Genomic DNA, 13,033 nt, shown 5'->3' with positions numbered 1-13,033 from the left:
CTCAGCAGATATCTTCACCAAGCCCTTGGATGAGAAGAGATTTTGCAAGTTACGGTGTGAGCTAAATATCCTGGAATCCTCAAATGTCCTATGATCAGGCACACATCCTAACACTTATGCATATTGATGACTTAGATGTGCAACACACGAAGTAAAGTATATCTTCAATCAATGAAGACATACATTCTAAGTGTGAATACATTAATGTGGAATTTGACTTCGGAACGCCACGATAATTGTACGCCGTGTCTGAGTCTAATACTTCCTATACGGTGGGTAACGCCACCACCAAAGGTTCTGTTCGAAGTGTTTCACTCATGGCGTTACATTTGCTATGTCTTCACATTTGGTTTGGCTTAAATTTCAACATGTCTTCATGATTATCTTCACTATGTTGAATATATATATATATACTAGTGTTCTGTCCTCTACAGCATTCACTTATAGCTATGTCTTCATGTTGAGTCTTTTGAACTAAGTGAATGTGATCGGACCCTAACCTCTCTATGCTTTCTATCTCAAACTCCATCTCTCCAAGTCATATGCATTCTATTGAAACTATCGAATGTCTTCTCTGCGTTCTAGTCAGCAGAAGATACAGAGACAAACATTAAGTCCATTTTCAATGCTCATTCCTTCACCTGAAACCCGGAGAAGTGGGAACGACCACCCGACAATCTAGGCATGCGTGGGACGTGGAACAACCTCCGACATGCTGCATGATGGCCACGTGTTCCTTAGATGTGAATCACCAGGGGCACCTGTGTAATAACACTGAGCCACCCCTGTCCCTATAAATACATGCCTCACCGCAGTCATTATCTCTTCTTCCACTCTCGCATGAACCCTAGTGCCACCGCTAACTCTCGACGATGCCGGCGACGAAGCGCTTTGCTACCGCAACCTCTCCGACACCGTCCTCACGCCGACCACGGACATCGTCCTCTCCGCCGTCGCCGTAGGTGTCCTCCATCGCCAAGTTAGGGCACGGACGATCGAACTGCTCGGCCTCCTCTTCCACTCCGTCTAGCAGTTCTTCGTGTGGTAAATAAAACTTCCTTTTTACAGCCCCTTTGATCCTATAGCTTCGTCACCTTCTACCACAAGCAGTTTCTGTTCACACAAGTTGGATCTCTTACATACTGCATCTCATAATATGCCTAGTATATTCACTTGTACTTCACAAAGTAGTTAGATTCCTCACTTGTACTGATCCATGGATTCGCACAAATCTGGAACCAACTCCTTATCTATGAGTGAATGTCTTCGCACGATGAGGTCAATGTCTTCTAAACTGATTTATCTTCAAAATCTTCTGAGAATGCTTATGACCTCTTCCCCTTCCCTTGCACCTTAATGCTGTCACAGGTACATGTCCGTGGGAGAATCCCTTGGTTCTCATAGTCTGCATTCATTTGCAAAATTCTTATAGCATCATATAAATTCTCCTGAAGCCAGTTCCTGTTTGTCCAGCAAACGAAAGCCCTTGAAGCCTTTGAACGTATTGAAGCCTTTCAGGTTAAAATTCATGGCTTTAGAGAAAGCTACAAGGAAGGGAGGCAGACAGCGTCGTGGCGGAACATCAAGAGATCTGCCTGATGACCTCTCAGAACTTTACAAGACAGATCCTGAAGAGGATTATAATCAGCGCAAGACCCGAATCCAGTGGATTCGAAGATATTGGGCAGAACAATGGTTCAAATACCGGTTTGTGACCCAAGAATATGCTGAGAAAAATGCCATCAAGCGACCGTGGGGAGACATCCTATACAAGAATCTTCAACCCAGGTCCAGAGAAGAAGCCATTGAACAAGGCTTCTATCCCTGCATGGTCCGCGGGCCACAGCCTGCAGATGCACACCCATCGTCGCTACTATGGTGCCGCGACGGCAATCTGTTCAAGCGCAACTTCCAGTTTGCCAAGAACTCAGCGAAGCAGAACAAGAAGTCTTTGGGATTAGACTTCAACCCTGGTCCCTCTGCTCCCCGTGCCGATGGAACTCGCGAAGCTGAACCCAATCTTCTTGGGCCCTTCTACAACCTTGAAGGTCTCATCACCCATATAGTGGTTCAACGGACTGCCGTTAATGAGCCTATAGATGACGCTGACTCAGATGAAGCGCCTGCAGCGTCGAAGCCAAAGAAACTGAAGCAGCCAAAAGCTTCCAAGCCTGCCTCTGCACCAAAAATCTCACGAGCGAAGCCATTGGCAACTGCACCTCCTGAAGACAGTGTGCAGTCTGAATATTTGTCACGCATCTCCAAGCCCCAGAAGGTCAAGATGCCTCTGCCACACACCGGCCAAGAGCTGACAGCTGCTGCCATTCTGCGCAACGACGCCATTGATTTGTCCAGTGATGAAGATCTTGTAGATGACGCTCTTGAGCAACTCATCAAGAGCAAAGAAGAAGCAGAAATCTTCAATGATCTGCCTCTCTTTGACGTGACAATCATCCACAACTTCATTAATGAGTGGTTTGACACGCCCAACATCAGCTTCGAAGATCTGCAACTACCCATTGGCCTTAGTGTCGCCTTCCATGGTGCCATTGCTTCAGAGCTAGCTCTCGCTCAGCGCATCGTCGAACTGAAGCAAAAGATTGACTATGAAAAGGCTCAGTTCAAGAAGCATATGGCCAAGCTCAGCGTGCAAGAGATGAAAAACTTCAAGATTATGCTGCACGAGTTGAAAGAAGCCTTTCTCAAGAAACGCACAGAAGCTCAGGGTTCTCGGGAGCGCATGAAGAGCCTGGCTGACAAGTGTGTGCAAGGCTACAACGAGGCTGAGAAGTGCAAGGCCCTTGGGCGTCCGGGCATTGATCCCAGGATGGCTGCTAAGCAGAAGAAGAAGCCCATTGTGGCCGAACCCAACGCACCAAGGCAGGAAGCAGATCCCATTGTCTTCCCAACTAGCATGACTGGCTCGAAGCCAAAGGCCCAGTCAACCGCTTCAGAGCTGAGGAAGACGAGGACTGCTGAGGCTGAAGCCAGGAAGAGGAAACATCCTGAAGCCTCTGCTACTGCCCCCTCCAAGAAGAAGAGGAAGACCAAGAAGGAACGGGCTGCTCCCACAGAGCCCTTGATTGTTGAACCCATCTCCATGGTTCACCCTGACGCTGAACCGCAAGAACGTTAATTGACTGTCCATGAGCCTGCTTTCACAGAGGCTCATGAAGCTGAAGACTTTCCAGCAGCTGATCCCATCGCTGCTGAAGATATTGGTCACCATGACCATGTTGAAGATGATGCAGTTCTTCCTCAGCTCGAGCACCAACAGGTATCATCGCCTGTGCTAACGCACAGCGAACTCATCAGCATTGGTCGTCCTCTGATGCCAATTGCTCAGGATGCTTCATGGGCTGATCGCCCACAAGAGGAAGAAGACTTTGAGGCCCAGCCAACTCCAACTCCACAGGCATCGCCAGCGTTGCGCAGGCTTCGCAACGGACCAAGGCCTCCAGTCTCTGAGTCTGAAGCTAAAGCTGCTGAAGACATTCCGGCTGCATCAGCTGATGAAGAAGAAGCCCCAAAAGCTGCTACTCCCCTATCCCACCAAGAAGCTGTTCTCGAGGAGAACGTGACTGTGACTGACCCTCCAGCTCGTCAAGTGGAGGTTGAAAATCTTGAGGCTGCCACCACCAACACCAATGAAGCCACTAACATTGTCATGGCTGAAGCTAATGTGGAGCCTTCACCAACCCAAGCACCAGAAGTCAGCGAAGCCACTGATCCCACTGCTTCTGTTCCTGCGCCTGCTGCCAGTCCTCAGTTCGACTATCATGTTGAGCACAGGCCTCAGGTACAGAAGCCAATCCCAAGATTGCCCAGGTTTCCAGGTCCTGCATCAGCACCTGGATCCTTCAATGTCAATGGCTTCAGAGCAGACAACACATTCTTCAATAGCTCCAGGAACCCCTACTCAAGGGAAAGAATATCATCTGATCGGTTCTGGAGCTATCCGTAGCGAAGCTATTACTCCTGCATTCTATACAATCAAGGTCGCATCTTCCCACACAAGCGTCTTGACATTGAAGCAATAGCTGGTCTGGCATGTCTGGAAGAAGCTCTGGATTGCTTCAAAGAGGTTGGATTGCTATCGTTCGTCACCGATCAAGAGCATTGGAATGAAGAGTTGCTACTCCAATTCTATTCCACACTTCACATCCACGGGTACAACAGAGATCCGAAGACTTGGGTCCTGGAGTGGATGATAGGAAATGTTCATCATGAAGCCAAAGCCTTTGACATCATTGAGCTCACTGGTCTACCCACTCCTGGCGATCTCTACGAATCTGGCTGTCAACTTCACAGTAAAGCTATGGAGAGCATCTTTCAGAAGCCTGAACCTAACATGAGTCAGATGCTCAGTATGATGAAGCCATTGCCCCAAGATGCTACATATCCCAAAGAGTTCTTTGTTGAAGACCTAGAGTATCTGCCAAGGACTATTTATCACATCATAAGGCGAACTCTCTGGCCCATCAAAGGACACTCTCCACATGCCAAGCTGGAAGGTGCAATGAAGACTTTGGTCTTCTATATTCTTCATGGCAAATGCTTCAATGCATAGGACTTCTTCATTCGCCAACTTGCTGCATCAGGCTCTGATATTTTTGGCTTGAAGTTCTACGCCCCATGGGTAATGCGGCTGATCAAACTTCACTCCGCTATCTCATATCAGCCATCTGCTCGCAATCATCGGATCTTTCTGCCTGATGTGGATATGTCTATTGAAGCCATCTATCCTGAGCCTGCCAAGGAACCTCTATGTCTTCAGAATGCGGAGCATCAAAGTTTTTCTCAGGACATTGAAGGAGTTGAAGTAGTCACTCATGTGTATCCTTTGGCTGGAACTACACGTGCACCACATCCTGCCCTTACTGAAGCCACCGACAGCACAACTGCCCAACGACCCAAGAAGCACACTCGTGTTCTTAATGACCGAGAGCTTCTGGTGGCTCTTCATCAGAAACAGGATAGGCATCATGACTGGCTGAAGCGTCAAATGCAAAGCCTCTTGGTGGATGTCAACCGCATTCGCAATCTTGCCACCAAGAATGCTTTTGTTGCCCATGAAACCTCTCGACGCACATGGAAGGGGCTAAGGCTGATGTGCTCTGAAGATGATCTTCAAGAGGATGGCTTCTCTGAACGCTTCAAGTTTGACTCCACACCTCCTCGAAGGGCAGTGCTGCGACGCACTCCATCTCTTGAAGACTCTGAGTTCTCTTCCTCTGCTGCAACTGTGAATGCCAGAGTGATCGAGGATGAAGACGATGCCACTTCACCGCCACCTCCTTCAGCATGCTTCGACACTGCTCCAAGTTCTTCTGCACCGCCGAACACCACCGACGACCCTGCTGCTTCACCTACTCTTCATGGGAACGAGTAGATGCTCTATGTCTTCAAACCTTTTTGGTCCTTACTGACAAAAGGGGGAGAAGCATATGAGTTTGATAGTCTTCAAGCGGGTCCATATGGGCGGGTGATTTATATTTTGCTTCGTGTTTACAACTCTCGTTTTGATACATTTGGTTCTTTGAGTTGTAACACTTAAACTCAATGGTCGTCTACTGCTTATTTGTCACTTTGTGTTGCGATGATAAATTCCGCATGTGCGACAATAAATTCCGCACTTAGATCATTTTGCAGACGTCCATTTTCCATTATGCATGTCATTATCTTCACATATCTTCACATGCATAATGAATTGTCATCATAAGTTGAAGAGGAGCTCCACAAGTACAACCCGCCATGTGCATTTGCATTCCAAAAGCAAATTACTTATATGCACATCTTCAGGGGGAGCCCTTGCAACTTATGAAGACAATTCCTTATCCTTTACAATTTCACATATTATATTCCCCGTTGAAAACTTCAACTAGTTTGTCATCAATCACCAAAAGGGGGGAGATTGTAAGTGCATCTAGTGCCACCCCTAGTTGGTTTTGGAGTATTGACGACAAACCTAGTTGAGGGACTAATGTGTTTGTGAGAATTGCAGGATAACACAGGTAGAAGTCCCTCATTGATTCGGTTTTCCTACCAGAGATGACCCCTAAAAATGTATGAAGACATTGATGTCAAAGGTGGTATGTGAAGATACTCACAGTGAAGACTATGACAAGAGAAGACATCACATGAAGCCTATGGAGCTCGAAGACTTAGATCTTTTGTAGTTCTGTTTCTTCTTTGTTGAGTCATAGGAACCACCGTACTGTTAAGTGGGGTCAAAATGAACCAGTCAGAATGACTGAAGTGATGCTTAACCAAAACCTATGTCTTCGAGTGAAGACTATGAGAGCAAAACTTGTCCAGAGTCGGACAAGTCAGCTTTGCATGTAGCCCAAGTAAAGCTGCCGTGTGTGTATGAAATCTGACCGTTGGAACACGTGTCAGTTCCTTAGTGACCTAGGGTCATTTCGGACAAATCAGGTCGGGTTGCCTAGTGGCTATAAATAGCCCACCCCTACAACCATAAACGGGTGGCTGCTCAGAGTTAGAGTACGGCTTTTGTCGTTTGAGAGCAACCCACCTCGAAGCCTTTGAGAGAGAATTCCTTGCAAGGATAAAGCCCTAACCACCCAGAGCCAAAGAGTGTTAGGCATCACTTAAGTCTTCTTGTCTGTGTGATCTGAAGACTTATTACACTTGAGGACTATGAATCCTCCAGCCGGTTAGGCGTCGCGTTCTGAGCATCCAAGAGACATTGTGGATTGCCGGTGAACGAAGTCTGTGAAGGTTTGGGAGTCTACCTTGAAGACTTACCTGAGTGATTGGGAAAGGTTTGTGTGACCTTAGCTCAAGGGGAATATGGTGAGGACTGGGTGTCCTGAGCTGCGTGTTCAGGACTGGGTGTCCGGGACTGTGTGTCCTCAGGTTTAAATACCTAGCCGCCCTAACCAGACGTACAGTTGTCACAGCAACTGGAACTGGTCCAACAAATCATTGTCTTCAACGAGTCACTGGTTTCATCCTTCCCTTACCTTTACTTATTGTTGGTCCTTGTGAAGTCATTGTATGATTGCACTATCTTTTGTCTTCACTGAGTGACTGCGTGTTCTGTTTGGCTTCATAATATCTTCCTGCCTGATCCTTACTACATTGCTGCTATTAGTCATTGTGCTTTCACTCCATTGAATACTTGACTATGGTTTGCTTAGTGTAGTCTACCTTCCGCTGCATGGTAATAGGTTTATTTCTATCGTTTGTCTTCATAACTTCCACGTTTTGAAGACTTTCATAAAAATTGCCTATTCACCCCCCCCTCTAGTCGATATAACACACTTTCACTAGCAGGCGGCGGTGATCCTCCGGCGACTCCGGCATGGTGAACGGGTAGCACGTCTCGTACTTGATGTTCTCCGCCAAGGGCCAGTAGTGACCGTTGCACGCATCCGTGAGGTGATGGACGATGTCCGCCGGCGAGCCCCAAAATGGCATCGGGCACTCGTAGCAGTAGACGAAGGGCTCCTTGGAGGCATCGACCAGGCCGTCCATGAAACGGGAGTGGCTGTAGGGGATGTTGCGCCAGTTGAATATATGAGCAAGTTACTATGAGATCTAATCCGAATAAGCACAAAATAAATCATGACGGCTATAACAGAGATTAAACTAATCATGTGGACTAGCATAGTAGATGAACAGATAGAATCTAGTAGGATACAGAGTAGAAACATAAATTCTACCATGATTTCGAACAGGAAGGGCAGAAACACATACGGTGCAACAGGAGCAGCACCGTTGGCGCTGAGGTTGTCGCCCATGTCGTTGAGGAAGAGGTCGCCAAGGTCGGGGAAGAAGTCATCGTCGGTGAACTCGTGGCTGCCAGCAGTCGCGAGAGTGTGCTCCCCAAATTTCAATAGCGCCCACCGAATGAAGCACGGGAGGGAGTGGCTGTAGGGGATGTTGCGGTCGCCGAATGGAGCGCAGGAGTAGCACACGAAGCAGTAGATGGTGCTCCGGTGCCCAGAATTTTTTTCTGGCATCGCTTGGGCAATGTAGGGCATCGGTGCCAAATACCCAAAAAGCAAATTTAGCACCGCTTTTGGCCTACATAGTGGAAGGCCTAAGTCTCCATCTCTACTCTTATCTCTATCTCTACTACTCTTCTTTGTTTTTTATAACAAATCGAATAGTATTGCGCCGTCCGCTGCACGCCCGGATGAACACGCCTCCTCGCCTCCATCATCACCAACTGAGTCTTTTATAGGAGTAGGAGTAGAGAAAAAACCGAGTTGGTGATGATGGTGTGTCGTGCAATGCACGAGCATCTTGCTAATTTTTTTGCATATAATTCCAAACACCACCTAGACACGGTCTTTGACCATTTTACAACTATGTTAGTATCATTGTTAGTGGTCAGCTGGTGCAAGTTATAGCCCCGGGTGTTTTAACCTTTTTTAGTAATGATATCTGGCGATTGTTCGGCACGAGCTCAATCCTGGCGAATCCCACGTAACTGTCAGATTTCCATCCGGTGGTGGCCTGTTTTTAAGCCATAGTATTTGACAAAACCGCCACCCTTACACACGTACTGTAACTGCGTCGCGGGCGTTTGCAACTGCCATATCTTCCAGCAAACGTTTGCTGGGGATTGGAGTTAGCATCGATGGTGGTTCGTAGTCGTTCCACGCTCGGGCATTGAAGTTTGTAACTATTTTAGATTATAATATGCTACTCCTCCGGTGCTAGTAGTAGAGCAGAGTCCTACTCCACTACTACTCTACTCAAGCAAGTTAGGGCATAGTAGTAGGTACTGTAGGGAGTACCAGTACTGTGATCACTCAAGCAAGTTGTCTGACTTTGATATGACCCTACGCTGTTGGTATGTGCCTTGTAAGTCAAGCGGCGTGTTGTAGTCATCATCACATGTCCACTTCCCGCAACACATATTCGCTTCTCCATCTTTGTCCGCTCTTCCATCCCCGCTAAGGCGCCTCCCCCTCCCCCCCTCGTCCAATCTTCCATCCCCGCTAAGGCGCCTCCCCCCTCGTCTGAAACCCAAGCACTAACAATGGTAGAACCGAGCAGCGTCTACCGAAAGAGTGGCTGGAATTCACTCCCCACAAAGGTAATCAAGCTCATTGTTTCGCGTGTGGACAATCTTAGTACCATGCCACTCGTCGCGTGCTCGTCGGGGCTGTACCGTTTACTCAAAGCCCTTAGGCCGGAGCTTTTTAAGCCAGCTCCTTGCTTGCTGATGCCGCTTGATCTTCAGAAACGGCGTGTCACGCAGCATAACGATCGTAGGGTGGCGAGCATCAACCCCCTTGACTACGATCCGATCCCTGTCACCCTCAACTACATTAACGGTATGTACTGGGTCGGCATGAACACGTCTTGGATGGTGCTCGTCGACGGTCACGGCAGCTAGATGCTCGTGGAGGTCTACACCCGGCGATTGATCCCCCTTCCTTCGATTAACACTGCACTACTTTGGCACCGCGGCCCAAAATACTCGGAATCTTACGGTAGCCAACATGATACCAAGTTTGATTTGCTCAAGGTTGTAATCTGCCAAGTGCCCACAAGATTTTCAAATTATAAAGACTTAAGGCTAATTGCGTTCTTCAACCGTGGTCTCGCCTATCTGACAGGTCACTGCGGTAAGTGGATAAATATGCACGTCCATCGCAGGATCATACATCCTCCATGGTTCTCTGATGCCATTGAACACAAGGGCTTCATTTACATTGTCAACTCCTTCTATGGTTGGACGTATTGCTGGCCTACTCCAGTCATCGCTACAAACGGCTGTTACAGCAGTATGTTACTTTCCTATGATATCATGATGGCTTGCTTATATTACTGTCAGCATTTACTGAAAAATATTCATGCTCATAACATGTTGTTCTTAAGATTGACTACATCGAGAGCCCTTTTTTATTTGACTCCAACTTATTTTAAGGGTTATTTGACTCCAACTTGATATGATGTTGTAGGCCGCCTGGTGTCCCTGCCCTTCCTAATCCCAGAACCTTTCAAAGAAAAGCGGCATGGCAGTTGCAGGTGGTTCCTGACTCGATCAGACAATGGCGAACGATTGATGATCGTTCGCACATACCGGACGTGTTGTTTCACGGAATACAATCACAGTCACTGCAAGGTCTTTGAGCAGGATCCCAGCTTCTCTGGGCCTTCAGGAATTTTTGACTAGAGGTTGGTAAGTAGCCTTGGTACACGCTCTCTGTTTGTCGGACTGAATTATCCGATTAACCAGGAGATAACCGACGGCAAGGATCATGATGGCAGTGCGGTTTCATTCATCAAGCAAAATTGTGTGTACACAGCGTACCATGCGTCTCTGCATGCACCATACCCTCATATGTGCCACCACGCTCTACAGCCCAAAGTAGGAGAGAGGGTCGCAAGTATCAGACTTCGACCTGTTGGCTGGAGTTTCCCCCGTTAGGCACCCATCTGGTTCAAGCCATCAGCCAATCTCCATAGCTTAATAAATAGTAACATCTAACCGAGCCGGTTAGTTAGATGCGTACACTTGGTGTAGTAGGATCTTTATTTAGTTTGATGCATACACTTGTTCTTTTTTGGTATCCATTTTGTAATGATGGCTGATGTTTGGTTTGAAAGAGAGAGTTGCGTCTTCACTCTTCTAGCCTGCTTACTGCTTTTGTTACACCCCCAACCCTGGTTGCTGCTGCTGTTGTTTTCAATGTACAATCAGTAGTATATTTCGTCTGTTGGTTGAATAAATGTGTTGTTAGAACAACAAACACAATGTTTTGAAATTCATTGCACGGTTCGATCCTTTAGTGCCCCGTACCATACGTAGCACATACTATTTTTCGTACGGAACACATTTTCCACTTGTTGATAACATGCAGCCCACTGATGAAGGCCCAATAGAGAAGCCCATAATTAACTGGAAGGGAGGCTCTCACATGAATCCGGCCCAGGTACATGATCATCGTCCCCTAAACATAAATAAGTAAATAAATAAATAAAGCTAAATGCTCATGCACCAGTTCTTTAAATTCACGATTTAACATGAGGATATTATTTCCTATGATACTGTTGTTACATTCAGTCGATATTATTCTTAGGCAAAGATAGCGACCAGTCTTCTTTCTCCCAACAGTTTCTTCCTACAACCAGCGGACCCATGCAAATTGTAGTCAATGTCGTAAATAGTTCTGGTCCATTATTATTTTTCAATAAGAATGTCCAACCCAGCCCAGCACATTGGCGACAGCACTTTATCCTCTGCCTTGGTGCGCTCGCCGCGGCACCGCCATCCGGCCCTGTCAACATAGTTTTTTTTTTGAAATGGTCCCTGTCAACATAGTGAATCGGGAGAGGACTGTAGTTGTGAGTATGACAGTGCGGACCCACCAGGTCCACTCCCGAACACAAGCAAGCGCCTCTTTTACTACTCAGATGAACCCCTCGTTTTTTACTCTAATCCACCTGTTGATATCTGGGACCCACATCATTTTCAACGTATAGTCAATTAACGACAGAATTGCACAACTTTTTTTGAGTAGTAATTCAGAGGAGCGGGCTATAAACTGGGTTGTGCGGTCTTTGTGGCCCGTCTAACAACATGACCAGCCCAACAGTTTTTTCTTTGGGAAAATAGGTAGCCCAATATTTCTTTTTGAAGAATACCCAAGCTAGGCCTATTTTTTTTCTCCGACTTACTGGGCTGCAAATCTTTCAAGACGAGGAGGGATGCATTCCGGCCTGGCTAAAGAGTATGGTCAGTGTCTGTTAAAAGTAATATCAAAAGGGGTTGAAAATTCCAAAAAAATTATAGCAAATGGGATATTAGTTTCTTTTTTTGTTTTTGTTCTTCACCGATATCTTATACTCCCTCCATCCCAAAATTCTTGTCTTAGATTAGTCTAGATACAGATGTATCTAATACCAAAACGTGACTTGATACATCCGTATTTAGACAAATCTAAGACAAGAATTTTTGGGACGGAGGGAGTATTTCATTGGATTTAACATGACATAGTACTAATTTATTTTTAAATTTGTTTTAGTATGGCTACTAATTTTTGGATTAAGAATATTTTGTTCCCCGGCAAAAATTTGCGAATTTTCAAAATTTCCCACATATTTAATTAATTTTTTAACCCCGATACTGACCCGAAAATGGGTAGCAATTCTAAAAATGGAAAACGGGCTGCAATAAATTCCATATGAATTAGAAAATGAGTAAAAATTATAAAAATAATAGCAAATGGGATGTACACGTCACAGATTTCGAGGCTGACTTGTTTACGCAAGGCTTTGTCTGTCAACACACGATTCTAGCAGCAATGACTGTTGGATGTCCATCCAACGGCCGACGTGCTTCTTCAATCTTTAATCTTCCTGCTCCAGCCGCCTAAACTAGCGCCGGCGGGACTGCCTGCTCCCTCCTCTTGTGGCCCGCTGTGATGCTGCGCACGCTTCCCCGGCCCACCCTACTCCCTCCACTGGCCTGGCCGCACGCAGTCAACTGCCTGCTTATTACGTGAAAAAATGATTCCTCCGACTGACATCTGGGGTGCACCGGTTGGGAGGCTAACCTGTGGGCCTACTAAGTTGACGTGTACACAGGGCTTGTCAACTTAGTCAACAAATGATTATAGCAACAGTAATCGTTGGATTTGAATCGAACGGTCATGCTGCTTCTTTAATCGCTGCTCCTCTTGCACCAGCCGCCCAAACAAGCACTGACGAGACCGCCTGCTCCTGCCTCCAGTGGCCGGCTGTGCTGCCGTTGAGGCCTCACCGCACCCTACTACTCTCATTGTTAGCCAGGCCCTGCGGCGACGGCAGCCTCACACCGCAGTCGAACCGGTGAACCCTCGTACTCCTCTCCGCGTGGGCATCCACTGCCGCGTCTTCCCCGGCTCCGCTTCGTCTCATTCCTAGGCCTCGTCGTCATCCACCACCTTGGATGCGCTCGGCGCGGAGTGGTCAACGTCGTCAACGAACGACACCATCGGAAGTAGACTGTGAGTGGAGAGGGTGACAGCTGGGTCCACGGCCGCACACAAGGAAATGCCTCCTTATT

Source organism: Triticum dicoccoides, chromosome 3A, assembly GCF_002162155.2.
Source record: "Triticum dicoccoides isolate Atlit2015 ecotype Zavitan chromosome 3A, WEW_v2.0, whole genome shotgun sequence".
NCBI lineage: Eukaryota > Viridiplantae > Streptophyta > Magnoliopsida > Poales > Poaceae > Triticum > Triticum dicoccoides.
The sequence above is the reverse complement of the archived record's forward strand: the minus strand, read 5'-3'. Positions refer to the sequence as shown.